Below are 15,743 nucleotides of genomic sequence, written 5' to 3'. Positions count from 1 at the left end.
AAATGCAGACATTGGAGTCATTGGGAGCGTAATTGCAATGCGTCCTGGCAGAATCACGATAGGAAACCGCAAGGTGGGCCTCATCCCCATCAGTTAAACAGGGCAAGGGGTGATGTGTCAACTGTGCAGCACCCCCGATAAGGATTACTGATAGTGCAGAATCAGTGGCAGACTTTTTTCTGACCGGCTTGGTGAGGGGCAGACCGTGCAAATTTTTATTGGATACCGGGTCTCAGGTGAGTAGAATTGTACTCGGTAAAGTAGAATTAAAACCACCACGCTGGGGGTTAAGTGGTGGGGGTAGGGGACAGGTAAAGTCACTCGGACCAGCGGTGTTAAACTTCCAAGTGGAAATGAGGAACTTCCAGGCGAATGTAGAAGTTCTTCCAGTTGTTAGCAGCAGCTATGATGTTATACTCAGATTGGATTTCCTGGTTGCGCATCACGCAAAAATTAACCTGGAACGGCATACAGGAGAACTGGATGGAATACAATTTAGCCTAGGTTCTGCAGCCGAAAAACCATTACTGTCGCAAGGAACCACGCAGACGTTGGGTGGGCCACCTAAACTGCGTACAAGGTCCCTTAGGGTTAACTCGTGGGATACTATACTGAAGGGTACAGGGAAAATTATCTGGGCAGATGTTGGAGCTAGCGTGCCGGTAAATTCGTTGTGCGATTGAACCTTAGTCTGAGAATGAGCCGCTGGATAAAATGAAGTGTTTTACGAGCCGTAGCGTGTCCTACGTGCGGCAGATAGAAGGAAAAAAGGTTGTGCTTGTCAGTATTCATAATTTTAGCATTGAAGAGGTGCAGTTAACATGGGGTACCATAATAGCAAATCTGGAGATAATAGGAGAAGATGAACTGGATAAGGATTTCACAGCAGATTACACAATGCCGGGAGAGTCTGTCAGCTGGTCCGCACTGAAGGGTTGGGGTTGTGTTGTTTGGGGAAGGAGACCAGACAGCGAGGTCATCGGTCTCACCGGATTGGGGAAGGATAGGGAAGGAATTTGGCCATGCCCTTTGAAAGGAACCATCCCAGCATTTGCCGGGAGCGATTTAGGGAAATCACGGAAAACCTAAATCAGGATGGCCGGACGCAGGATTGAACCGTTGTGTGTGTGTGTGTGTGTGTGTGTGTGTGTGTGTGTGTGTGTGTGTGTGTGTGTGTGTGTGTGTGTTTGAGGTTTATGGGCGCTAAACAGCGTGGTCATCAGTGCCCAAGCACATAAAAACAGGAACACATGCAGTGAAGGGACTAAGACGAACAGCGATCAAGGAGAATGGCTAAAAGATGCAGACCTGATGCAGCTCCAAATCCCCACATACAGAGGTAAAACAAGAGGAGAAGGAACACACTAAAAAAGGAAAGGAAACACAAGGAAAAGACAACAGAAACCAAAGGGAAACAAGGAGGTAATCGTGACTGGCGGACCTCTTACCTAAAACCTGGGCGAGCCAGTCACCCAGCAGCACATTAAAACCCTCTCCCTAAAATCCGAGGCAACAAATTGGACAGGACACAAAACCGTAAGACCTTAACCACAGTCGTTGTGACGTCTTGCAAAATAGAGGGCAAATCTGGTGGCAAAGAAACCACCGCCCTCTGGTCAGAGAATAAACGACAGTCAAGTAAAATGTGGTGGACATTAATCTGGACGCCACAAGCACTGCAGATTGGGGGGTCTTCCCACTGGAGTAAAAAACCATGCGTTAAGGGACTGTGCCCGATGCGGAGGCGAGTGAGGAGAACCCTATCCCGCCTGCATGACTGGTAGGACATACGCCATGGTCGCATAGTAGCCTTTACCAGACGCAGCTTATTGTCACCAACAGCCAGCCACTCGTCTTCCCATTGACGCATAACACGAAAACGCAAAAGGGAGGTAACAGCATGGAGGGCACATTCAACAACGTGAGGGAGGGAACATGCATCTTTGGTAGCCACATCCGCCAGATCGTTTCCCCTAATACCCACGTGCCCCGGCACCCAGCAGAAAGAAACCTCCTTCCCTGCCGTTGCAGGTGGAGTACGGCAACATGGATGTTCTGGACGACCGTATCGAAAGGGTGCAAAAAATGGCAGCTCGTTTTGTATTATCACGTAATAGGGGAGAGAGTGTGGCAGATATGATACGCGAATTGGGATGGAAGTTGTTACAGCAAAGACGTTTTTCGTCGCGGCGAGATCTTTTTACGAAATTTCAGTCACCAACTTTCTCTTCCGAATGCGAAAATATTTTGTTGAGCCCAACCTACATCGGTAGGAATGATAATCAAAATAAAATACGAGAAATCAGAGCTCGAACAGAAAGGTTTAGGTGTTCGTTTTTACCGCGCGCTGTTAGGGAGTGGAATGGGAATGGTAGAGAGATAGTATGATTGTGGTTCGATGAACCCTCTGCCAAGCACTTAAATGTGAATTGCAGAGTAGGCATGTTGATGTAGATGTAGATCCGCTGGGTACAAGTGTTGCATGGTCTGAAGGGCACTCAGGGAGTCAGAACAGATGAACTTAAGACTGGGAACACATCTCATCTGCTCCAATGCCCGCAAGATTGAAAACAATTCGGCATCAAAGATGGTAAACGCCGCAGGAAGCCGTGACTTGACGACTTGATCAGGGAAAACAACAGCACAACCAACAGAGTCCCCCTGTTTAGAACCATCCGGGAATACAGGTACATGGTCCGGATGCCGGTTTAAAATATCGTAAAATAAGGAAGTAAAAACAAATGCTGGAGTGCAGCTCCTCCAGTTCTCCGACAAGTCTAGAAGGATGCTGGGCCTCTGGAGCAACCAGGGAGGCAGGCGAGTAAAACCTTGTCATTGGGGGGCCACACGCTCCACACCAAGGGACTCAAGCAAATGCTTGGCACGAATCCCAAATGGTCTCGTTGCCCTGGGACGACTGAAAAAGAGACGTTCTATAGGCGGTCGGGCAATGGTAGGGTACGCAGGGGACAGGCAAGGAAATGACACACCCCTCGCACCATGAGGAGTTTCCGCCAGATGGTGAGCGGCGGTTTCCCTGCCTGAGCACACAGGCTGGGGATGGGACTGGTACGGAAGGCACCAGTGGCCAGCCTGATACCCTCATGGTGTACTGCGTCAAGGATCTTCAGATACAAAGGCCTTGCTGACCCATACACAGTGCAAGCATAGTCAAGACGCGATCGGACGAAAGCCCTATAAAACTGCAGCAGACGCGCCCCACCTGCTCCCCAGGACCGATGGCTCAGACACTTCAAAATATTCAGTGCCTTCAGGGCCCGCACCTTGAGGTCTTTAAGGTGAGCCAACTACGAGAACTTGGAATCAAATGTGAGGCCCAGGAACCTCACAGTGTCTCTAAAAGGAAGAACGGTGTCCCTCAGACGCAATTCAGGGGAGGTAAAAGGACGCCGAGAACGATTAAAATGAACACACACAGATTTGTCTGCAGAAAAGGTAAAACCCGTCTTTGCAGTCCATGCCTCTAAGCGCTTTATCATAAGCTGCTACTGCCGACTAGTAGTGACAAGACTGGAGGAAGAACAGAAAACAGCAAAATCGTCCACAAACAAGGAGCATGGGCAGGACCCCGGATAGTGGACGTGATACTGTTAATAGCGACGGCAAAGAGGGTGACACTTAAAACGCTGCCCTGAGGAACACCATTCTCCTGCACATACAAATCAGATAGCACATTACCAACCTGATACCAAAAGAGGTGGCGAGAAAGAAAGGACCGAATGAAGATGGGGAGACGGCCACGAATGCCCCACTCATGGAGTCGATTGAGGATAAGGCGGCGCCAAGTAGTATCACACGCCTTATTAATGTCAAAGAAGACACCTAGACAATGCTGGTTACATAGGAAGGCCTGCTGGATGGCGGCCTCAAGCAGGGTCAAGTTGTCTATAGTGGAATGACATCTCTGAAAACCACACTGAGAGGGGCTAAGGAGCGGCCTGGTCTCGAGCAGCCAAATCAGGCGACAGTTGACCATGCGTTCCAACGTCTTCCCAACACAGCTCGTCAAAGCAATACTTCGATAACTACTGGGATGCGTTCGGTCCTTCCCTGGTTTGAGGAGGGGAATAAAATCGCCTCCCTCCACGAGTCAGGGTACGTGCCGGATAACCATATCATATTAAAACAGTTCAGAACTTCCTTGGATAGCAGCCGCAGCATGCTGTACCAGATTTGATCATGATCAGGTGCAGTATCATGAGCCACAGACAGCGCTGAATCCAGTTCCCACATTGTGAAGGGGCAGTTGTAGGGTTCAGAATTTAGAGACCGGAAGTCCAAGTGACCCCTCTCGATGGCAGTGTGGTAGCAGCAGAAATCTGGATCACAGTTAATAGTGGTGGTAGAGTCCGAAAAATCCATGGCCAGTGTCTGGGCAATGTCTCTCGGCGCCGTGAGGAGACATCCCTGATGCAGCAATGCCGTGACAGGTAGTTGGCTGAGTTTCCCGGAAATCCTCCTGATGGCTTCCCATACTTTCATGGAACTAGGAGCGAGAGACGGAGTTCAAGAATGATTGCCATGACCATCGTTTGCTCTCATTAATCACTTGCCGCGCTTTGGCCCTTGCCACCCGAAAGGCCGCAAGATTGTCAGCTGAGGGACGGCACTTGAAGCAGCGCAGAGCTGCACGGCGGGCTCGGATGGCTGAGCGGCACTAAGTGGTCCACCAAGGGACAGGACGCCTCTTGGGATGACCGGATGACCGTGGGATTGACAATTCAGCAGCATGGGAGATCACGGCTGTAACATGGTCTACCCATTCGTGGACACTGGCACGGTGTTCCAAAACAGCCAGTTAGCTGAAAAGTGTCCAGTCAGCTCTGCAGAGGTGCCACCGGGGTGGCACTGGTAATGCCACAGCATCATCCAGGAGGCGAATCCAAAGGGGGAAGTGGTCACTAGAATGGAGGTCAGCAGCAGCCTCCCACAGAGCAGAATCCGTGAGTGCTGGAGAGCAAAAGGAAAGGTCAATAGCCGATGACGACCCAGAAGCAGTACAGAAATGAGTGGGAGCACCAGAGTTGAGGATGCACAGTTCTTCAGACATCATGAGGCTTTCCAGAATGCGGGGTGCATGTCACGGACAAAAACTGCAACACCACCCTTTGCCCTTTCCCCCGTCAGACCATATTTTCGATATACGGTATAGCCCCGTAAAGAAGGAGCATCAGTGGCCCGAAAATGTGTCTCTTGGAGACATAAGCACAAAGGGCACTCTCATACAAGGAGTTGTAATTCGGCCACATGCGTCCTGAACCCATTCAGGTTCCACTGTAATATGGGAGCCAGTTATCAGGGTGGCTGAACTTTCACCCTGCCTCTGTGCTTTGGAGGAGAGCCCATACTGGCCGGAGATTTATTCCTGGGGCGAGAAGATCGCCCCCAGTCGACATCAATGTCCATCAGCTCCGGTAACGACCCATGGGAGATGTCAGACAGTACGATGGCCTCGTCATCAGACCGATCCTGACTAGTCTCCTCAGGTGGCAAAACCTTCACCTTCTGCGTCTTTGTCTTGGGGGGCTTAGAATGCAGAGCCTTGTCAACAGTTGGAGCTTTACTCGCCTGGGCAGAAGGCGTCATATGGGGAGAGGCAGCAAGTACCCCAATGTCAGCAACCACGGCCTTGTCCGACGTAGCGGGGAGAGCCGCAGGTTGCAAAACAACCGCAGCAGCACAAGTGCACTGGCAAACGCAGGTATTAGTGCTAACACTAGCAACCTCCATTTGCGTATCAACAGTGGCCATTTGTAGAGCGGAAGCGAAAGATGTTGAAAACACAGGAGGTTGCATGGCCTTAAAGAGCTTCTTGGCCTCACCATAGGGGATGTGCTTAGAGGTTTTAATCTCCTGTACCTTCCGTTCTTCGAGATAGATGGGGCAGATCCGGCTCTAGACAGGGTGACTCCCAGAGCAATTCACGCACTTCACAGGCGATGAACAATCGGCTCCGTCATGGGCAGGCTGACCACATTTACCACAAGTGGCTATCCCATTGCACCCCAACGTAGTATGCCCAAAGCGCTGACATTTAAAACAGCGCATTGGGTTGGGGAAATATGGCCGTACTGGCAAACGTAAGAACCCCGCTTTAACATGCTCTGGGAGTCTCGGGCAACTGAACGTGAGAATAAATGAGTCAGATTTGACGAGGTCCCCATCGACTCGTTTCATAATATGCTGCACATCAACAATACCTTCACCAGCCCACTCAGATTTTAAGTCGTCTATGGAGATATCCACCAAGTCCCTACACGTCACAACACCCTTACTATAATTCAAAGTGGAGTGGAGCTCGGTCTCGATAGTGTACTCTCCTAGACAGGTTGCTTTCCGAAGGGAAGCGACTTGATGGGAACTAGAAGTCTCAACTAACAGAGTCCCATTGCACAGTCGCTTCACAGATTTCAGTGTTCCTGCAATTCCCTCAAGACCCTTGTGGATGTAAAAGGGAGAAACCCTCTCAGAGCTACCCTCCTTCCGTTTAATAATCAAAAACACATTCTGATTATCAGCATGTGCTCCGTTACGACAGTCTGTTAAATCTCTAGCAACACCTGGTGCTGGAGGACTCACAGTGCATAGCCGCTTTTTTGATGGGGTGTGTTTTCCTACCAGTGGCCCACCCAAGCCACTGGTAGGGGGAAATGTAGAGGTCGAAGGGTCCATTGCGGTGCCACGAGCAGCTAGGGAACTAAAGGTCCGCTCAGACAGAGCCCCGTGTGCTTGAGTAAGCCCTATACAACTGCAGTGCGGCAGGTGCCCCAGAGGTTGCCCGCTTGCAACTGTTCCACCCCAACAGTCATGCATCTTCTAGGCGCGGAGCACACCGAAAGATTGAGGTTTTTTTTATAGAGGTTGGCCTTCCTCACAATCCAGGTGGTCAAGCCAACATTACCATTCCCCGCAGCACACAACATTCCACCGCTGCGCCATACGGTGGTCGCTGAAGCACGTACGGGGGTTACGGTGACAGGAGACTGGCGGCGCTGACCAGTCCCCAGCTCAGGACCTCGGGGTCACCAAGCCCGTACTCAGCAAGGAAATGTTGAGCCCCTGGGGGCTTGAACCATCGTCCACTGAGGGGTGAAACAGCACATTTAGAAGGGCAAGACAGAGAAGTCATGGAGAACCTTTTGACGGAATATAAAGAGTTATTTAATTCTCATGGTCCACTGCCCGCCACACCATTAGTTCATCATTACATCCCCACTGGGAATGTTCAAATGGCTCTGAGCACTATGGGACTTAACATCTATGGTCATCAGTCCCCTAGAACTTAGAACTACTTAAACCTAACTAACCTAAGCATGTCACACAACACCCAGTCATCACGAGGCAGAGAAAATCCCTGACCCCGCCGGGAATCGAACCCGGGAACCCGGGCGTGGGAAGCGAGAACGCTACCGCACGACCACGAACTGTGGACTGGCTGGGAATGAAGCACCGATGTATAAACGTCCATATTGTGTTCCAAAAAGTTTACAACCTGTCATGGAAGAATTTACTAATCAACAGCTTAGGGATGTGATAATAGAAACCAGTAGTAGTCCCTGGTCTGCTCCTGTCATAATAGTGGGTAAAAAATCACCCGATGGGGAAAAGGCATATAGTTTTTGTTGTGATTATCGTTTCCTGAATCAAAAAACTGTATCTGATGCATATCCAACGCCTAATCTCACTGAAACTCTGGATAATTTGGGTCAGTGTCGGTACTTCACGACCTTGGATCTTCGAAGTGGGTACCGCCAGTTGGAGGTCGCCCTGGAAGACCGACCGAAGACAGCTTTTTCAAGTCCTACAGGTCATTTTCAGTATTAGCGAATGCCTTTCGGACTCAAAAATGCTCTGGCAACCTTCCAACGGTTACTAGATAGCGTGTTACAAGGGCTGAAACCCAATCAGTGTATGGTATATTTGGATGACATAATTGTTTTCTCAAAGGACATGCAAGAACATGTGCACCATTTGCGCGAAGTTTCTGATCGTCTGAAAGCAGGGCAATTAACTCTTCATACGGAAAAATGTCATTTTTTGTTACAAGAAGTCCATTATTTAGGTCATATTATAGGACGGGAGGGTGTCCACATGTATCCAAAACTTGTAGAGGCGGTAATGAATTTTCGGACACCTACAAAATTAAATAGTTGCAATCCTATTTAGGTCTTGCCAATTTTTACAGGAGGTATATTCCAAAATTTGCGGAAATTGCAAGGCCCCTCACGCAGTTGTTGAAGAAGGGAGCAAAATTTCACTGGTCAAAAGAATGCGAAGAGGCTTTTTAAATGTTAAAAAATTTGTTAACATCTAGTCCAGTTTTGGATTTTCCAGATTTTGGCAAAAAGTTTATATTATCTTGTGACTCCAGCAATTTTGCTTTGGGTATCGTATTATCTCAGGAAGTAGATGGGCAAGAACACCCAGTAGCATATGCTTCAACACAGCCAAACAATGCAGAAAAAAACGAGAAGGAGTTATTGGCATTAATTTTCGGAATAACGTATTTCTGGTGTTATTTGTATGGACGATGTTTCAAGATGATTACTGACCATGCAGCACTTAAGTGGTTGTTAGGGCTTAAAGACCCAATAAGTAGATTAACTAAATGGGCTTTGCGTCTTAGTGAGTATGATTTTGAAGTGATTAATCGACCGGGTAAATTGCACGGAAACGCAGATGGTCTGAGTCGTAAAGCATGCGCCATAGAATGCACAGGAATAAATGAGAATGAATGGGTGGAGGCACAAACCGCTGACACAGATTGTCAACGATCTACCTCGCAGCGACAGTCCGTCATGGAAGACGGGATATTGTACTGTAAAACTAAGAACGGTCCACGCATAGTCATAACAGAAAAATTGCAAAGCAAAATTTTAAGGCAAGCACGTGATTCAATGTTTTCTGGCCATTCGGGTTGAAGAGCAACGGAAAGAAGGGTAGCACAGAGTTACTTGTGGTCATTGCGTATGCAAGATATCGATCAGTACGTAAAGAATTGCATTCCGTGTGCTCAACGGGTGGAATTGAGTCATCAGAAAATTGTATTGCAACGACTACCGGAAATGGATAGACCTCTCCAATTACTGGGCGTAGATGTCTTCGGACCATTAGTGGAAACACCAGCGGGTAATCACTATGTTTTAACAATAATAGATCATTTTTCGCGCTATGTGTCTATGACAGCTATTCCAGACCAGCGAGCCGAAACAGTGGCTCATGCCTTGGTACATCGGTGGATATTGAAATTCAGAACACTTGAAACCATAATTACAGATCAAGGGTCTAACTTTATGTCCAATTTGATGAAACAGTTATGCAAGTTGTTGCATGTAAAGAAATTGAGAACGAGTGCATTAAACCTGCAGGCTAATGATCAGATCGAGAGAGTTCATCGTACAACAGCTAAGATGTTAAGTTATTATGTAAATTCTCAACACAACAACTGGGATACCCTATTGGCGTTTGTAACTGCAGTGTATAATTCAAAAGTGCATGAAAGTACAGGATTGTCTCTGTATGAAGTACTGTTCGGTCGGAAGATGCCATCTCCATTTGAATTGCTCAAGACCCCACCAGGAACTGATATTTCGGCTGTTAAGGATTTATCCACAAAGTTGAAAACAATCTGGCACCAGGTGAAAAAAATGAACACTAAAGTGTTAGAGAAACAGGACAAAGTTCACAATAGAAAGGCAGCTTTACCCAAATATCATGTAGGACAATGGGTGATGATGACCAATCCGTATGTGCCAAAGGGCAAAACGAAAAAATTTGTATCCCGTTATCAAGGTCCTTTCCAGGTGATCGAGATGACATTGCCGGTGAGTTTCAAATTACCGCTTCCAACTCGCCCTACTATTGTGCATGTGAGTCAAATTAGGCCTTTCAAGGGGAATTTTGAGGAACTTCCTTCATTGTCTGCAGTAACTTTAAGTGGAGATAAAAATGAATCTAAGAAAAAGAATAAGAAAGAAGTAGATAAATAAGAGAACAGGTAAGAACAGCAGTTCCAGCATCATGGGTTGCGCTGAAGAGGGAAGGTGTGCACTATCTCTCAGCATAGTTATTCTGTTTTGCTGTTGCAACTTAGCTGAAGCCTTGAAGATACGTCTTATATCAAGTGGTGTTTTGTTCTCGCAACAAGGGGACATAATTATGTCCGGACATCAATGGACCTTAAGAGTGGACTGTAATATTTGGGCGGTTGACAACAAAATCTGTAAATTAGAGGATACATTTAATGAACTTCATTCCATGGTGGCTAATCAGTCATGACACACAGGAGGAATATCAGCTACTACGATCAGCTTTTGTATGTAATGCGTGGGCATCTAACCTCGGTACTGTTACCTTCAGAACAAATTTGGGAAGGATTACGGAAAGTTCAATCAAAATTGCCCACATCCCTGGAGCTACTGACGACATTAACAGACGAACACTTATCTCTGTACTACAAAATGGCCACTGTTACCAGTACACGGACGGGTACCCTGCTGAGAATTCATATCATAATACCACTAACATGTAAGGATTGTAAATTTGAATGTTATGCCTTGCATATGTATCCAGTGAAATTTTGCAGAAATTTGTATAATTAACCATACGGGAAATACTGTTAGTGGCACATAACAGACAAGATCATGCATTCCTCACTGCACAAGACTTGCTGCGTTGTCGAACAGGTCCAGTTACCATCTGCCCCGTGAAATTGTTACACACTGTTTCAAATCTTGTGAGTATTCTCTATTCCGCTCTCAAGAACCAGTCGTGGAATGCCGTAAGGAAATTATACCAGGCGTGGTGCAGTTCTTTCAGCAAGTGGGTCCACATTGGGCATTTTCAGTAATGGAAAACACAATCGTTATTTGCATTTGTTACGAGCAGGGTAAGCAAGGGAGTATGCAAAGAATAGAATTGCAGACGCAAGGACTGTTGATTAACGGCACACAGTGTGATGTTTCAGGGCCAACTTTCCGCTTACCAGCCGTGATTACTGGAGATACAATCACAAACATAACACGCACACTGATCTAGGTACCCGACCAACCGGCGCAACTCATCATGAAAGAAAATCTCACTCTTTTGAATAGCACATTAGACCCGACTTTGCTCGCCTCTTTGGACCGGACGCTAGCAGCTCAGGATGGGCATCTAACTATGGAACATCTTTTTCAACGAGTGCATGAGTACCGTAATGAGCATAAGCAACGCTTACTAGTTATTGGATAATCAACCACCGCCACCTGTATTTTTATCTTTGTCATAGGATTAGTGTAGTATCGGCTCAAGAGGAAGGTGGCCCAAATCCCGCCCCTTCCAACCTTTAACCTAAGGGTCCAGACCAAATCACGGACCAGTTGTGAGGCACTGCAGCAGAACACTGAGTAATGTTTATGGACAAAGATTAGACTGAGGATAGAAGTGACTGAACACAGTGTAAATAGTGAATCAACCGCATTTTGTGGTGTTTGTGAAGTGAACTGTACTTGTTTTGACTTTTTGGTTGAATTCGGGGACGAATTATTTTTGTACGAGGGAGGAATTGAAGAGGACAAGGGGCTATTTTTAGGAAATACGGTGCAAAATTGTCATTTAGTGTGTTTCAGTGCGTGATGCCCCAGCCTCATGGCAAATGGCGGATGAAGGCTGGCCGGCGTGCTATGCAGATGACACAGTTTTGTAACGAGCATTGGTATGTGTGTGTATGTGTGCGGCAGCCATCAGAACGCAACATTAGCAGAATTACGCAGGCGTGGTTGCGTTAGCCAACTCATTGAGAACCTTCTAATAAACATGCTGCCGCGTAACTGGCGCATTCAGCAGTGGTCCGCACTATTTAAGGGCATCAGAGGTGGGCGTCAGCATTCGGTTCGACCGGCTGAGCATTCAGTTGCAGTCACGTCGTCGTCATCAGTGACGCTGTCTCTGAGGACCGGTCAGCGGGGGGTGTTGCCCGCTGCTGCATTGGTGACTCCCGGCATCATCAAGAGCCGCTGTGTCTGCGAGCTGTGCCGCGCCTCGTGCTGCTAACCTCCTACCGCCTGCGAAGCTGCTGACCGAGCGCGGTGTCACGTTCCCCGGACTGCGTGCATCAGCTCGTCTCCACCGCGACACGAGATGTGGGGCTGAGCTCCCGGAAAATGTATTGGGAGAAACAACAATAAAGAGGAATAATGCTAGAAACAGCCACCTCCTTCTACCAGCCATGCCTTACAACCGCAACCACGTCACCCGCTCCGGTCATCCCATTACAACTCTTATGATAGGTTTTCTTTCCATCAGTCATCCTTCTACCCACTTCCCTTCCCCCTTTGGAAAGATGCGGTCCTCAAATTGCATTGAATGTTCCTGCTGTAGAACCAGGTAACCGACTGCTGTCTTCCATTGCTTAACAATCTTCATCTTCAGTGATTCTTCTGACATGAAATACACGATTTGTCATGAAACTCCATGTTTTCATACTGGGTGGTATAGTCAAGTGGTTGGCCTCAGAGAGAGATAGAGAGAGAGAGAGAGAGAGAGAGAGAGAGAGTGTGTGTGTGTGTGTGTGTGTGTGTGTGTGTGTGTGTGTGTGTGTGTGTGTGTGTGTGTGTGGGGGGGGGGGGGGGGGGGCATTGTACATTCGCTCTCCGATGATGTTTTGTATACAGTGAGTCTGTGATGTAGACACATGACTTCCACACCTATTTTAATACTCTGGTCCTCTAACCTGTTCCAGGGGGCAATACAATTTTGAGGTGGCCTGGAAACTTCAACACAGCTGGCTCTGTACTGAAGAAGAAACTACCTGGTCCAATGGATCCTGCATGAAGATCCTCGTTATCACCTACAAAAAGTTCAGGTACATCAGCAATTTACTGAAGGTGATTATGAACAGTGTCTTGTCTTCAGTGAAACAATGTTTGAAACCAGAGGCAATAATAAGAACATAATTCCTCTCATGAGTGATGAAACCTTTTTCCATTTAAATGGAATAATTAACAAACAGAACTCTAGATATTGGGCATCATGAAGATCCTCAGATGTTACACAAGACCCCTGAACACAGCCCAAATGTATCAGTACATGTGCAGCTGGGGAGAAGGGCATTATTGGCTCTTTCTTTTATGTGAAAAACAGCATTACTGTGACTGTTTATTCAGAGCAGTGCATTATGATACTCTAAGACTACTACTTCCCAGAATGTCGACATTGCACACATGCAATGAGGAAAGTATGGTTTTAACACAATGTAACAAGTGCACATACAGCTCGTAATTACAAGACTGTCTTACAGGAGCAGTTTCCATGCCACTTTATCTCCAGATATGGCAATCTTCATTAGCCTTCTCACTTCCCTGATATAAGCTTATGTGGCTTTTCTTTGTGAGGATATCTCAAGTTCTGAATATATGTTAACAAGCCACATTGCCTTGAATATGTGAAGACAATAGGCCGGAAGGAAATCATTCCTATCCCATGCCAGATGTTAATTGACACTACTCAGACTGTAAGGACCGGCTGCAATCATACATAAACATAAAAGGGCAACATGCACTATGTATTACCACAAACAACAATATTTTTTAGCAAAACTAAGCAAATCTTATTTGAAAAGCACATGATTTCCATGATGGACCATGTATAATGATGCAGCAGAGAAAGTGTCTGTTGCTACAAGAAACTCTTTACTGTTGTTTATTTACACTCATTCAGTCTTCGACGCTGCTAGTATTGATCTGTGGCGAGTGTGGTTAATACAAAGATATGGTGTCTCCCAGTGTGTTGGCTTCCCAGCTTCAGCCTGGTCAGTGGTAGTACACGCCATGTGCCAACACTACTGCTGTTTCAGAAATGTGTCAAGTTTCCCAGTTGTAGCAGGCTGGCTGGGGCATTGGCTGCCATCACAGAATATATGGCAGGCTGCATCTTGCCCCAGTGGCACAGAGTGAAGGAAGCCTCAGATTGAACCTCAGAAAATGCAGCAATAGCTGGATCCCAGTCTTATAGATCCATGATGGCAGCAGACCTGCCTAGTTCCTGAGCAGTCACGTGAAGGTCGAAAGTTCAAGGTCTGGCACCAGTGGTGGCGTTGACTGTCACCGTCTGGTGGACATCCCGGCACAGTCCAACTGTTCAATGATGCCGGGCTGACCACGATGGGTTTAAATATTGCGGCCCGGGGCTGAGCATTAGAGAGAAGCCACAAAAAGGGGCCAGTGACCTAGGCCTGGCTGTCACTACCATAGCGGTGAGTGGAACTGCGAAAGCACATGGTTCCTTCTTGGTGCTACAACTGGGTGCTGCATCTGCAGCTGATGAAGATGCTGCTAATGCCCTAAACATGATACTTGGCTGTGGACCATGCTGTTACAGAATCACTTGGCGCATGGTTCATATCCCTGTGGTAGACACATGTGCAAGACCTGTCCAATTCACCTACCCAGCACATCCTACTCCAGTCCTATCATGGGCTTATGTTATCCCATCAGAGGTAGGACCACTAGCTAAAGCAGCCATGTCATATAGCATCATACACCACCTCTGCTGGTATTTGTGCTCAGCATTTTATGTGGACATGACCACCAAACATCTGTCCACCCATGCTAATGGTCTCTGCCAAACTGTGGCATGTTTTACCACCAACTGGTGGAACCCTGTGCTGAGCACAACACACTCAATTTCAACTCGTACTGCACAACCTGTGCCATCTGGATCATTCCCCTCAGCACTAGTCACACAGATTGGAGTTGTCCTTGCAAAATATTGTTAGTTCTCATAAACCTCCTGGTCTCAGTTTTTGATAACCCACTGCATCCATATCCCCTCACCTAATCTCCCTTTCCTCTGTTCTGTCACCCCACTTCCAATCCCTTCCCTCACATCACCACCACCTTCTTCCTGCTAACTCTTCCTCCTGCATTCCTATCTCATGCACCTGCTGCCAGCCTCTCTTTCCCAATGCTCCCTCCCACTCCATGGCTCCCTATATCTTTTCTCCCCTCACTCACTTCACTAGCTGTGTGTGTATGGGTGGGTGGGGGGGGGGGTGGATGGAGGGGGAGGAAGGGGCTTGGAGGGGGGGTGGAGGGGGGAGGGAGTGCGGACGTGCGTGTATGAACTCTAGCACAAAAAAGATTTTGTCCAAAAGCTAGCAAGGTTTTCAATTTGGTTGTATGCCTATTGATGACTCAATGTCTCTACTACCCAGCAAGTTGTTACATCTGCTCCTAAATTATTTATTTTCTGCCAGAACTTTCCCTCCTATATCTATTACTGGGATTTAGTTAAACTGCATAGAGAGAGACGTAAACTACAAAAAATATAATAATGGCTGGCTGGTAACAGTGATCTGGTATGGCTTCTCTATCGTTTCTCTATACCAATAAAATATCTAAATGAGTGCCCTTCATTCCCAGTTTTAAGACAACCTCAAAATTAATTTTTAGCCAGTTATCATCTGTAACAGATACAATGTACTATTTAAAATACAGGGTGGACAGAAACAGTCTGAAAAATGTGTACAACATTGCAAGGAAGGTTCCACGAAGAAATAATTGTTAAGAAGAAAAACTGATACATTGTGCAGTTTCCACGTTATTTATAATTAAAGTTAGCCTATCAGGTTGTTACACAAATTCAAGCACTTGCACATGCTAAAATGCAGTAACATACAGACAAATGTAGGCCTGTGTGTTCCCACTTGTTCAAATGCTCTATAAAAGTTAAAATGTACCTTT

The 15,743-nt window shown here is 46.9% G+C and overlaps 1 protein-coding gene across 5 annotated transcripts in view; it reads right to left on the bottom strand.

Moving 5' to 3' along the window:
- Positions 1 to 15,743, bottom strand: part of LOC126299091 (Bardet-Biedl syndrome 2 protein homolog) — a 159,376-nt gene that overhangs the window by 8,823 nt on the left and 134,810 nt on the right. The gene's annotated exons all lie outside the window — the stretch shown is intronic.

The sequence above is a fragment of the Schistocerca gregaria genome, chromosome X (genome assembly GCF_023897955.1).
Source record: "Schistocerca gregaria isolate iqSchGreg1 chromosome X, iqSchGreg1.2, whole genome shotgun sequence".
NCBI classification, from domain to species: domain Eukaryota; kingdom Metazoa; phylum Arthropoda; class Insecta; order Orthoptera; family Acrididae; genus Schistocerca; species Schistocerca gregaria.
This window is presented reverse-complemented; position numbering and strand designations above follow the sequence as displayed.